The 10470-nt window shown below is 52.5% G+C and overlaps 1 protein-coding gene across 2 annotated transcripts in view; it reads right to left on the reverse strand.

The window, feature by feature from the left end:
• Positions 1-10202, reverse strand: part of BEND3 (BEN domain containing 3) — a 51138-nt gene extending 40936 nt beyond the window's left edge. Inside the window, exon 1 of one of the 2 annotated variants that reach the window (XM_034962645.4) lies at positions 9777-10202. The gene's annotated coding sequence lies outside the window, so the exon portion shown is untranslated. Of the gene's footprint in view, positions 1-742; positions 5469-9776 lie in introns of those variants that run through there. The other variant, XM_057302573.2, reaches the window with a different exon arrangement.
• Positions 10203-10470: the final 268 nt, after the last annotated feature.

A 10470-nucleotide genomic window follows, 5' to 3' on the forward strand; every position in this document is an offset into this window, starting at 1 on the left:
GCACTCCAGTCTGGGAGACAGAGAAAGACTCTGTCTCAAAAAAGAAAAAAAAAAAAAAAAGAACTGGGATGGGAGATGACATGGTCTTCTAAGCAGGGGGCAGTTGATCAGGATCACTGGCCTTTTCCCTGTCCAGCCCATAGATTTCCAAAAGGACATTCTCTAGTGAACCCATAGGCGGCTGGGAGTGGCCCGGGGTACCTTTCTATCAAGTTCTTTGAATAGTCAGTTGCTGTGGAGAGAGCAGACAGACCAGGTCTTTTGGGACAGCAGCGTGAGCCTAATCAGAGCTGCCAGAGGCCTGTGGGCCGGGGAGTCACACAGGACAAGCGGCAGGCCCAGAAATGGGAAGTACTTGGGCTTCCTGCAACCTGGAGGTTCAAATTCCAGCCAGCTGACTCCGGATTTTACCCTGCTAGATCAGAGATGTCCTCGCCACTGTGCTGAGGTGCCAGTCCAGGAAGACCTGGCCCCAGCAGCCCTGACCTCATGCCACTCAGGGGCAAATCCCCCTTACCCCTAAGAGCTGTTTCCAGATGTAAACTGAAGCAAACTCTCACTACCAGAAGATTCCCTTGAGAATGTGGGCCCCAGAACAGGAATGTGATTGGAACCTGAAACAACAGGGATGGTGGCTGTGTGGCCCCTGCCACACACAAAAGGTAAAGTGGAGAGAATATGCTCAGTCATTAACAAAACAAACTCAAGGATTTTAAAAATTTAACCAAGACCTAAACCTTACTTCAATCTTTTCACAATTGCCATATGTCTGATTTGATTTCAAGGAACTTCTCTGCTACAGGTGACATTGACTTCTAAAAATTAAACCTAGAAGAGGGGGACAGTAGTTAGTATTCATGTGGCACAGGCTTCATGTTCTAAGTGTTACATATGTCAACCCACACAGTCCCCACAAGCACTGCTTCTTGTGCAGATAGGGAACGGGGCGGGGGTGGGGGTGATTTGTGCTGCCCAAGGGATGCAGCTGAGACCAGGGAGTAGGAAGGACTTCAGGAGACTCCCGGCATGAGAGCTTCATTCCAGCCTTCCAAGGAAGCTGGGACTGAGGAATGGGCCATGACCTCCCAGCTTTCTTTCCCTCTTCCTGCTAAGCTGTGAGCTGGGTGCAGGTGCATGAGCAAGTCAACAAGCCAGATGGGCCAGTCTGTGACCAAGGCAGGAATTAGTGCAGGTGACCCTCCAAAAAATGGAATTCTTTACTAAACTTTGGAGTCAGATGGAACTGCATGAAACCCTGGCTTTTAATCCAGTTTTTTCATTTTTTTTTTTTTTTTCCCCAGAGATGGGGGTCTTGCTCTGTTACCCAGGCAGAGTGCAGTAGTATGATCAGAGCTCACTGTAGCCTTGAACTCCTGGGCTCAGATGATTCTCCCATCTCAGCCTGTGAGTAGCTAGGACTATAGGTGCATGCCACCACACCCAGCTAATTTTTTATTTTTTGTAGAGACAGGGTCTCCAGGTGTTGCCCAAAATGGTCTCAAACTCCGGGCTTCCAGCAACCCTCCGGCCTCAGCCTCCCAAAGTGCTGGGATTTCAGATGCAAGCCACCACACCTGACCCTTAACCCAGCCCAGTTTTCAAAGAGGGCTTTTTTTTTTTTTTGAGACGGAGTCTCGCTCTGTCGCCCAGACTGGAGTGCAGTGGCACAATTTCGGCTCACTGCAACCTCTGCCTCCCGGGTTCAAGTGATTCTCCTGCCTCAGCCTCCCAAGTATCTGGGATTACAGGCATGCACCACCACATCCGGCTAATTTTTGTATTTTTAGTAGAGACAGTGTTTCACCATGTTGGCCCAGCTGGTCTGGAACTCCTGACCTCAGCTGATCCACCCGCCTCGGCCTCCCAAAGTGCTGAGATTACAGGTATCAGCCACTGCACCCAGCCCAAAAAGGTTTTTAACCGAGTTAAAATATTTAGCATCTAACACCAGGCCAGCTGTTTACCTACCCATCCAAGCTGTATTCTGTCATAGGAGCTGGACACATCTACCTCACCTCAAAAAGTTTTTGTGAAAACTACAAAGGAGAAAGTGTCTGACACATAGCACTCAATGTTACCTATTATAAAGCTTCTTTTTTTTTTTTTTAAAGGAAAAGATGTTTAAAGTGCATTTTATTTTTTTATTTTTTTGAGACAAAGTCTCATTCTGTCACCCAGGCTGGAGTGCAGTGGCAAGATCTTGGCTCACTGCAACCTTTGCCTCCTGGGTTCAAGCGATTCTCCTGCCTCAGCCTCCCAAGCAGCTGGGATTACAGGTGGGCACCACCATGCCTGATTAATTTCTGTATTTTCAGTAGAGACAGGGTTTTATCATGTTGGCCAGGATGGCCTTGAACTCCTGGCTTCAAAGTTCCACCTGCCTTGGCCTCCCAAAGTTCTGGGATTACAGGTGTGAGCCATCCCGCCCAGCCTAAAGTACACTTTAATAGTGAATTTTTAAGAACTGCAAATTAAATAAAATGGCTTAAAAGATTAAAAAGGTTTAGTAACTTTTCTTTCCAATGAAACATAGAAACTGGAGGGAGGGGGATGAAACCAAATAAAATGCTCTCCCTGAGGACAGGAGGAATGTTCCCATGCCATCCACTCTGGTGCCGCCGGTCTCTGGGTTCACAGGACCGGCTGGGAGCCTCAAGGGTCTCAGGACCCAGCCCCCTTGGCAGTGGCATCCTGCCCAAGGGACTTGCAGGACATGTTCGCAATTTGTTTTTATTTTTAGGCACATCTGCAAATGCAGTTTGAAAAATACCAGTCCTCACAAAACCAGGGCAATTTTCCCCAGAGTTTTTCTAAAGCTGTAATTGTAGCTGCCTTCCTTATTCAGTCAGAGCACAACCTCATCTTCCGCATGCAGCCAAGCACAGCCGCACAACCCTGCCCGCGTGCCTGTGATTTGGCATCTTAATCTTTGGTCACTTGCGTCTTCTGAGTCTTGAGTAAATGTGCCATCTTCCTCAGCTAAGAAGTTCCACTTACGTTCTCCCCAACCTCGTGGAGGGCTACCTCCTCACATGGCTCACAGGAGACTCTGCGTATTAACCTTGGCATGCAGAAGCTGAGGCTCAAGGTGGAAGGAGGGACCGCACATTCCAGCATCCAGCCATGTGACTGACTGCACAACGGTGACTAATTTTCCTAGGAGGTATAAGCTGAGTTTCCGCTGCACTTCCCATTTTATCAAGTGTTTTATTTTGTGACCACACAAGCTAATTAGGGTTCGGGGCAGTTGGGTGTATACTGCACCCCCAATCCTAAGCAAGCCTCAGTCCTTCGCTCTGCTAGCTCCATGCTCAAACCAAAACAGCCCCTGACATACAAGAAAAGGCCAGTAAATGACTTATTCAATTGAGCAATCAATGCCCTGATACTGATGCAACTGTGTTTCACTAGTCAGAAATAACTGAAAATCAGACAAGAGGAGAGGTGGCCATAGGTAGAAAAAAAATTAAGAGGGCTGATTGATTGATTGATTTGAGATGGAGTCTCGCTCTGTTGCCCAGGATGGAGTGCAGTGGTGCGACCTCGGCTCTCTGCAACTCTGCATCCCGCGTTCAAGCAATTCTCCTGTCTCAGCCTCCCGAGTAGCTGGGACAACAGTCATGTGCCACCACACCTGGCTAATTTTTGTATTTTTCACTAGAGATGGGGTTTCGCCATGTTGGCCAGGCTGGTCTCGAACTCCTGGCCTCAAGAGATCCACCCACCTCAGCCTCCCAAGGTGCTGGGATTACAGGTATGAGCCACCACATCCAGCCAAGAGGGCTGACTTTAAATACACGTTTCAACTTGGATTAAAAATTGGTGGGGGCGGGGGGCTGTCTGGGCGTGGTGGCTCATGCCTGTAATCCCATCACTTTGGGAGGCCGAGGTGGGCAGATCACCTGAGGTTGAGAGACCAGCCTGGCCAACATGACAAAACCCCGTCTCTACTAAAAATACAAAAATTAGCTGGGTATGGTGGCACGGGCCTGTAATCCCAGCTATTTAGGAGGCTGAGGCAAGAGAATCCTTGAACCTGGGAGATGGAGGGTCCAGTGAGCTGAGATAGTGCCGTCGCACTCCAGCCTGGGTGACAGAGCAAGACTCTGTCTCAAAAAAAAAAAAAAAAAAAATCGAGGTGGGGCAGGCATAGTGGCTCACACCTGTAATCTCAGCCAAAGACAGGTGGAACACTTGACTCCAGGAGTTTGAGACCAGCCTGGGCAATACAGTGAATCCCCATCTCTATAAAAAATACAAAAAAATTGCCGGCACGGTGGCTCACGCCTGTAGCCCCAGCACTTTGGGAGGCTGAGGCGGACGGATCACTTGCAGTCAGGAGTTCGAGACCAGCCTGGCAAACATGGAGAAACCGCGTCTCTACTAAAAATACAAAAATTAGCCAGGCGTAGTGGCGGACACCTGAAATCCCAGCTACTCAGGAGGCTGAGGCAGGAGAATTGCTTGAACCTGGGAGGCGGTGGTTGCAGTGAGCCGGGATCATGCCATTGCACTCCAGCCTGGGCAACAAGGGCAAAACTCCGTCTCAAAAAAATCAGCCAGGCATGGTGGCACAGGCCTGTAGTTCCAGTCACCTGGGAGGCTGAAGTGGGAGGATCGTTTGAGCCCAGGAGGTTGAAGCTGCAGTGAGCTGTGATCATGCCACTGCACTCCATCCTGGGTGACAGAGTGAGACCCTGACTCAAAAAAAAAAAAAAGGAAGCTGGGCACAGTGGTGTGCACCCATAGTCCCAGCTACTCAAGAGGCTCAGGCGGAAGCATTGCTTGAGCCTAGGAGTTCAAGATCAACCTGGTCAACACAGCCAGACTCTGTCTTACAAAAACTGGAGGGAGAACATGGTATCAGGTGACCTGCTGAGAAAACTTCAGCTCTAAAACAATAGTTTGTAAAAGTGGTTTTCATACAAAAATCACACACTAACATGCCAAGCATTCACTGCCACTCTTAAAACAGCCCCTCTCCTGTTTAACACTCTGAGGGCTGATACTGGCATGGAGAGCTCTTAGTTTGGCATGTGTGGGGAACTTGTGGCAGCTAATCCCAGAAACCACAAGAGCTCTGGGTTGAAACAATGATGTTGCAAGAAATACTGACGTATCAGAAGCAGAAGAAGAGCATTATCAAATTTGGAGAAGGAAAGAGACTGTCAGAGCAAGGTGATACAAAGCACCAAAAAAATCAGTTTTTAGCACTTTTTTTGTGTGTGACTTTATTTCTTTTTCTTTTTGAGACAGAGTCTTGCTCTGTCACCCAGGCTGGAGTGCAGTGTGGCACGATCTTGGCTCACTGCAGCCTCCTCCTCCCAGGTTCAAGCGATTCTCCCGCTTCAGCCTCCCGAGTAGCTGGGATTACCCACCACCATACCTGGCTAATTTTTGTATTTTTAGTAGATACGAGGTTTCGCGATGTTGGCCAGGCTGGTCTGGAACTCCTGGCTTCAGGTGATCCACCCACCTCGGCCTCCCAAAGTGCTGGGACTACAGGTGTGAGCCACTGCACCCAGTCATTTAAGTTTCATTTTAAAAATTTATCCCGGTCAGGCAGTGGCTCACACCTGCAATCCCAGCACTTTGGGAGGCCGACACAAGTAGATCACTTGAGCTCAGGAGTTCGAGACCAGCCTGGCCAACATGGTGAAACCCCGTATCTACTAAAAATATAAAAAATTAGCCAGGTGTGGTGGCGCATACCTGTAGGCCCAGCTACTTGAGAGGCTGAGGTGGGAGGATCGCTTGAGCCCGGGAGTCAGTGGTTGCAATGGGCCTAGACTGTGCCACTGCACTCCAGGTTGGGTGAAAGAGAAAGACCCTGTCTCAAAAATTCCCAGAGTAAAATTGACTCTCTAGGAGTGTATCATTCTATGAAAGATAACACATGTAGGCTAGGCGTGGTGGCTCACGCCTGTAATCTCAGCACTTTGGGAGGCCGAGGTGGGCAGATCACCTAAGGTCAGGAGTTTGAGACCAGCCTGGCCAACATGGTGAAACCCCGTCTCTACTAAAAATACAAAAATTAGCCAGGTATGGTAGTGCATGCCTGTGATCCCAGTTACTCGGGAGGGTGAGGCAGGAGAATCACTTGAACCCAGGAGGCATAGGATGCACTGAGCTGAGATTGTGCCACTGCATTTTAGCCTGGGTGACAGAGTGAGACTGCATCTCAGAAAAAAAAAAAAAAAGAGAAAGATAACACATACACATCCCTATAAACACCACTAAAAAGATACAGAATAGGTTTCCCATTCCAAAGAGTAATTCTACAATTAATTCCCCAAGCTTACCTTAGCCAATGATGGGAACAATACAATTAGGTTAGCAACCAAAACCTATCACTTAACACCAAAATTAAGAGGCCAGGCACGATGGCTCACGCCTGTAATCCTAACACTTTGGGAGGCTGAGGCCGGTGGATCACTTGAGGTCAGGAGTTCAAGACCAACCTGGCCAATAAGGTGAAACCCCATCTCTACTAAAAATACAAAAATTAGATGGGTGTGGTGCCACGCACCTGTAATCCCAGTTACTTGGGAGGCTGAGGCAGGAGAATCACTTGAACCCAGGAGATGGACGTTGCAGTGGGCCGAGATCGCGCCACTGCACTCCAGCCTGGGCACCAGAGTGAGACTCCGTTTCAAAAAAAAAAAAAAAAAAATTAAGCACCAGGAAAAAAACACTACATCCCAGCCTCCCATATACAAACACCAAATCATTTTTGCTGGTTGGCTAGCGACCTTCTTACTCTATGCTTCTACATTATACAATTTGAGGTATTTAAACTTCTCATCATGGTGTCAATACAATTCATATAAACATGCTGTTTTCCTTCTCATTGTTTCCAGGGACTTTCTAGGCAGCGCTAAAAAGTAGCAGGTGAGACATTAATACAGGATATTACATTTTCACCTAATCAAACCTGTGTCAGGGCTCACTCCAATTTTTCTCTTTGTAATTATTGGACATTCTGCTATGCTTCTGCTCACACAGGGGTGCTTAGGAGCCAAGAAAGAACCCACAGGGAGAGGATGTAAAGAAAATGTGTCAATATGGCACCTGTTAATAGATTGTTGGGATGCTGACTGTCTCATCTGCCAGTTCCTAACCAGCCTGTCGTCTTGCTGGGCATGGAGAAGGTAGGCGGAATCACATAAAACTTTCCCGTTATATTAGTTCTTCAGCAAGAAGATGGCATCTCTGGTAACAAAAAAAAAAAAAAAAAACGCTGGGCGTAGTGGTACACGTCTGTAATCCCAGCACTTTGGGAGGCCGAGGCTGGCGAATGACCTGAGGTCGGGAGTTCGAGACCAGCCTGACCAACATGCAGAAATCCCCTCTACTAAAAATACAAAACTAGCCGGGCATGGTGGCGCGCCCCTATAATCCCAGTTACTTGGGAGGCTGAGGCAGGAGAATCACTTGAACCCAGGAGGCAGAGGCTGCGGTGAGCCGAGATCGCGCCATTGCAATCCAGCCTGGGCAACAAGAGCAAAACTCTGTCTCAAGAAAAAAAAAAAAAAAAGAAAAGCTGGGCGCGGTGGCTCACGCCTGTAATCCCAACATTTTGGGAGGCCAAGGTGAGCGGATCATGAGGTCAGGAGATTGAGACCATCCTGGCTAACACGGTGAAAGCCCGTCTCTACTAAAAATACAAAAAATTAGCTGGGAGTGGTGGCACGCGCCTGTAGTCCCAGCTACTCGGGAGGCTGTGGCAGGAAAACCCCTTGAACCTGGGAGGCGGAAGTTGCAGCGAGAAGAGATCACGCCACTGCACTACAGCCTGGTGATAGAGCGAGACTCTGTCTTAAAAAAAAAAAAAAAAAAAAAAGCACGGTGGCTCATGCCTGTGATCCCAACACTTTGGGAGGCCAGGCAGGCAGATCACCTGAGGTCCGGAAACCAGCCTGGGCAACATGGTGAAACTCCGTCTCTACTACAAATACAAACATTAGCAAGGCATGGTGGCACATGGACTGTAATCCCAGCTACTCCGTGAGGCTGAGGCAGGAAAATCGCTTGAACCCGGGAGGCAGACGTTGCAGTGAGCAGAGATCAAGCCACTGCACTCCAGCCCGGGTGACAGAGCGAGACTCCGTCTCAAAAAAAAAACAAAACAAAACAAAAAAACTCATGTTCCATGACAGGAGGTTCATGTGACAGATTTCAAGGGCCACACAGACACCAGCTAACCCAGCAGCAGCAACTGGCGCTCTGGCTCCATCTTTCCTCTAGAATCCAAGAGGCTCTCTCCATTCATTAAGGAAATACGCACTGAACGCCTACTAAGTTATGAGACACCGGGTTAGAGGCTGGGGATGTGAAACTGTGAGGGAGATAAAAAATCTTGCCCAAGTCCCAGTACCGAGGAAAGCTTGACAGGCTCTTGTATGGTAGTATAAAGCCAATATCTAGGGATGAATGGTTTAAAAAAAAAAAGAGAAAAACGGACTGCAAGGGTGGAAGTGGGGAGCGGGTAACAAGAGAAAGTCCTCCATCCCAGCCGTTTATATACCTGGCTACCTGAAGGACTCACTTCCGTAATTACCTCAGTTTCCTGCAACCGTAGCTTTCTGGCACTATGCCACGCTGCCCTGTGGCATGTTTACTATTTGTATTCAACCATTCAAAAGTTACTTTAAGGAGATGAACTGTACATTTCCAACTCTAGTGAGTAACATTGTTCCTCCCGGCACTCTTGTCGAGTTAGCGTTTACGTGCAGAATTCTTCCAGAAAGACCACCTGAGCAATCAATAGAACTTTTATCTCTGTAAAAACACCTTGTTTAAAATAGCTACATAGGGAGACGTAGGTAAACAAGCACACAAGGGCCTCCAAATCGGTGGTGCACAGCTCACGGATGAGGCAAGGGCAAAGCATGCGTGGGAAATCACGTTTATCATAGAGAAGGAAAGGAGCGGTCACGAGGAGCGGCGAGCGCCCCAGGCTTCAGCTTTGCGGCCGGCCGGCCAGGCCTCGCGCCAGCCCGGGTGCACACCCAAGGCGCCGGGCCCGCCTCCAGCTCCTGGGCAGCGGGAACCGCGAACCGCCGTGGAACGGCCGGGAAGGGAGCGCTGCGCCCCCTGGCGGCGGGGCCCATCCCTCTCCGCTCCCGGCCGCCGCCGCCGCGGGCCGGCCTCGCTCCATTTGCAGCCTCCGGAGGCTTCGTTCCTCCGAGCGGCGGCTCCCCCGGCCTCCCGCTCGCCGCCCGGCATCTCCCTCCAGTCCCCGCCCCCTGCTCCCGCTCCGACACCCCCTTCCACACGCCGAGCAGTGCCCCGCCAAAGCCCCGCCGAGCGCGAGCGCCAAGCCGCCGCGAGTACGGCAGAGCCTTCCGGCCGCCCCGGCCGCTCCATCGCGGCGCCCGGCGGGGGTGCGGGGCCAGCGCGCGGCGCGAGTGGGGCGGGCGGCGGCGGCGGCGGCGGCGCGGACGGTTCCACCGCGCGAACCCCCCGCCCCCGCGCGGCGCGCGTGCTCCCCAGAACGCCATGGAGCCGCCGCGTTCCGAGCGGGCACAAAGGGGCGCGCAGCACAATGGGCGCGGCGAGCCCGTGGGCGCCCGGCGCCCGCTCCGGTCGCTCGGCCCGCGCGGGGGTGGGCGCTACTACCGGCGGGCGCGCTCGGAGCAGCCCCCCTCCGCGTCCCCTCCCCTGCTCCCGCCCCCACCCCGGCATGGATGTTGCAGCCACTCTACCGGCCGCTCGCCCCGGAGCCGCCAACGCTGCCGCCGCCGCGCGGCCGGCTTGATCCGCCCCGCACTTACCTGGGACGCGAGTTCTGTACTTTGCCGGGCGGGCCCGCGCCGAGTTTGGGCGCCACGTGGGGGGGAGGGCGCGGGGCCGGGGAGTGGGGGCCGCGCGCGGAGGGCCTGGCCAGGGCGGCCCGGGGAGGCGCTGGGGGCGGCGGGCGGGCGAGCGCCGTGTATTTTCCCCTCTCTTTGTGTGTGTCCGTGCGCTGCGCTCTCGCGTGACGTGACGGGACTCCGTGTGTCATTTCCGCACAAGGACACAGGAGCCCCCGCTGCAGTGGAACCACAACCCCTCCGCCCCCACCCCCGGCCCGCCCCTCCCCCTCAGCGGGGCACACGCGGGACCGGCGGCGGCGGCGCTCGGGCGTGAACGGCCGCGGCGGGGAGCTCGGGCGCGCACTCCCGGGACCCAGGCGGCCCGGCGCGCTCGGCCGGCGCAGTGGCTCCACGTGGGCCCGCGCTGGCTGCCCGGGGCGGGGGCGGCGGCCGCGCACCCACGGCGCGCCGGGCAGGCGCCTCGAACAATGTCCCCTGTACCCCATGTGTCCTCCCACCGCGAGTTCGTCCTCGGAAACGTGGTTTCTCAGACCCGAGAGTTTGGCCCCAAACGGCTTTTTCTACTTTTTTGCCCCTTGCGGGACGGCGACTGTGCGGAGCTTGTCCCGCCTCGCGCCCACGCCTCTCTCGCATTTTTGGCCTTTGGGCCGCA

The sequence above is a fragment of the Pan paniscus genome, chromosome 5 (genome assembly GCF_029289425.2).
Source record: "Pan paniscus chromosome 5, NHGRI_mPanPan1-v2.0_pri, whole genome shotgun sequence".
Lineage (NCBI taxonomy): Eukaryota > Metazoa > Chordata > Mammalia > Primates > Hominidae > Pan > Pan paniscus.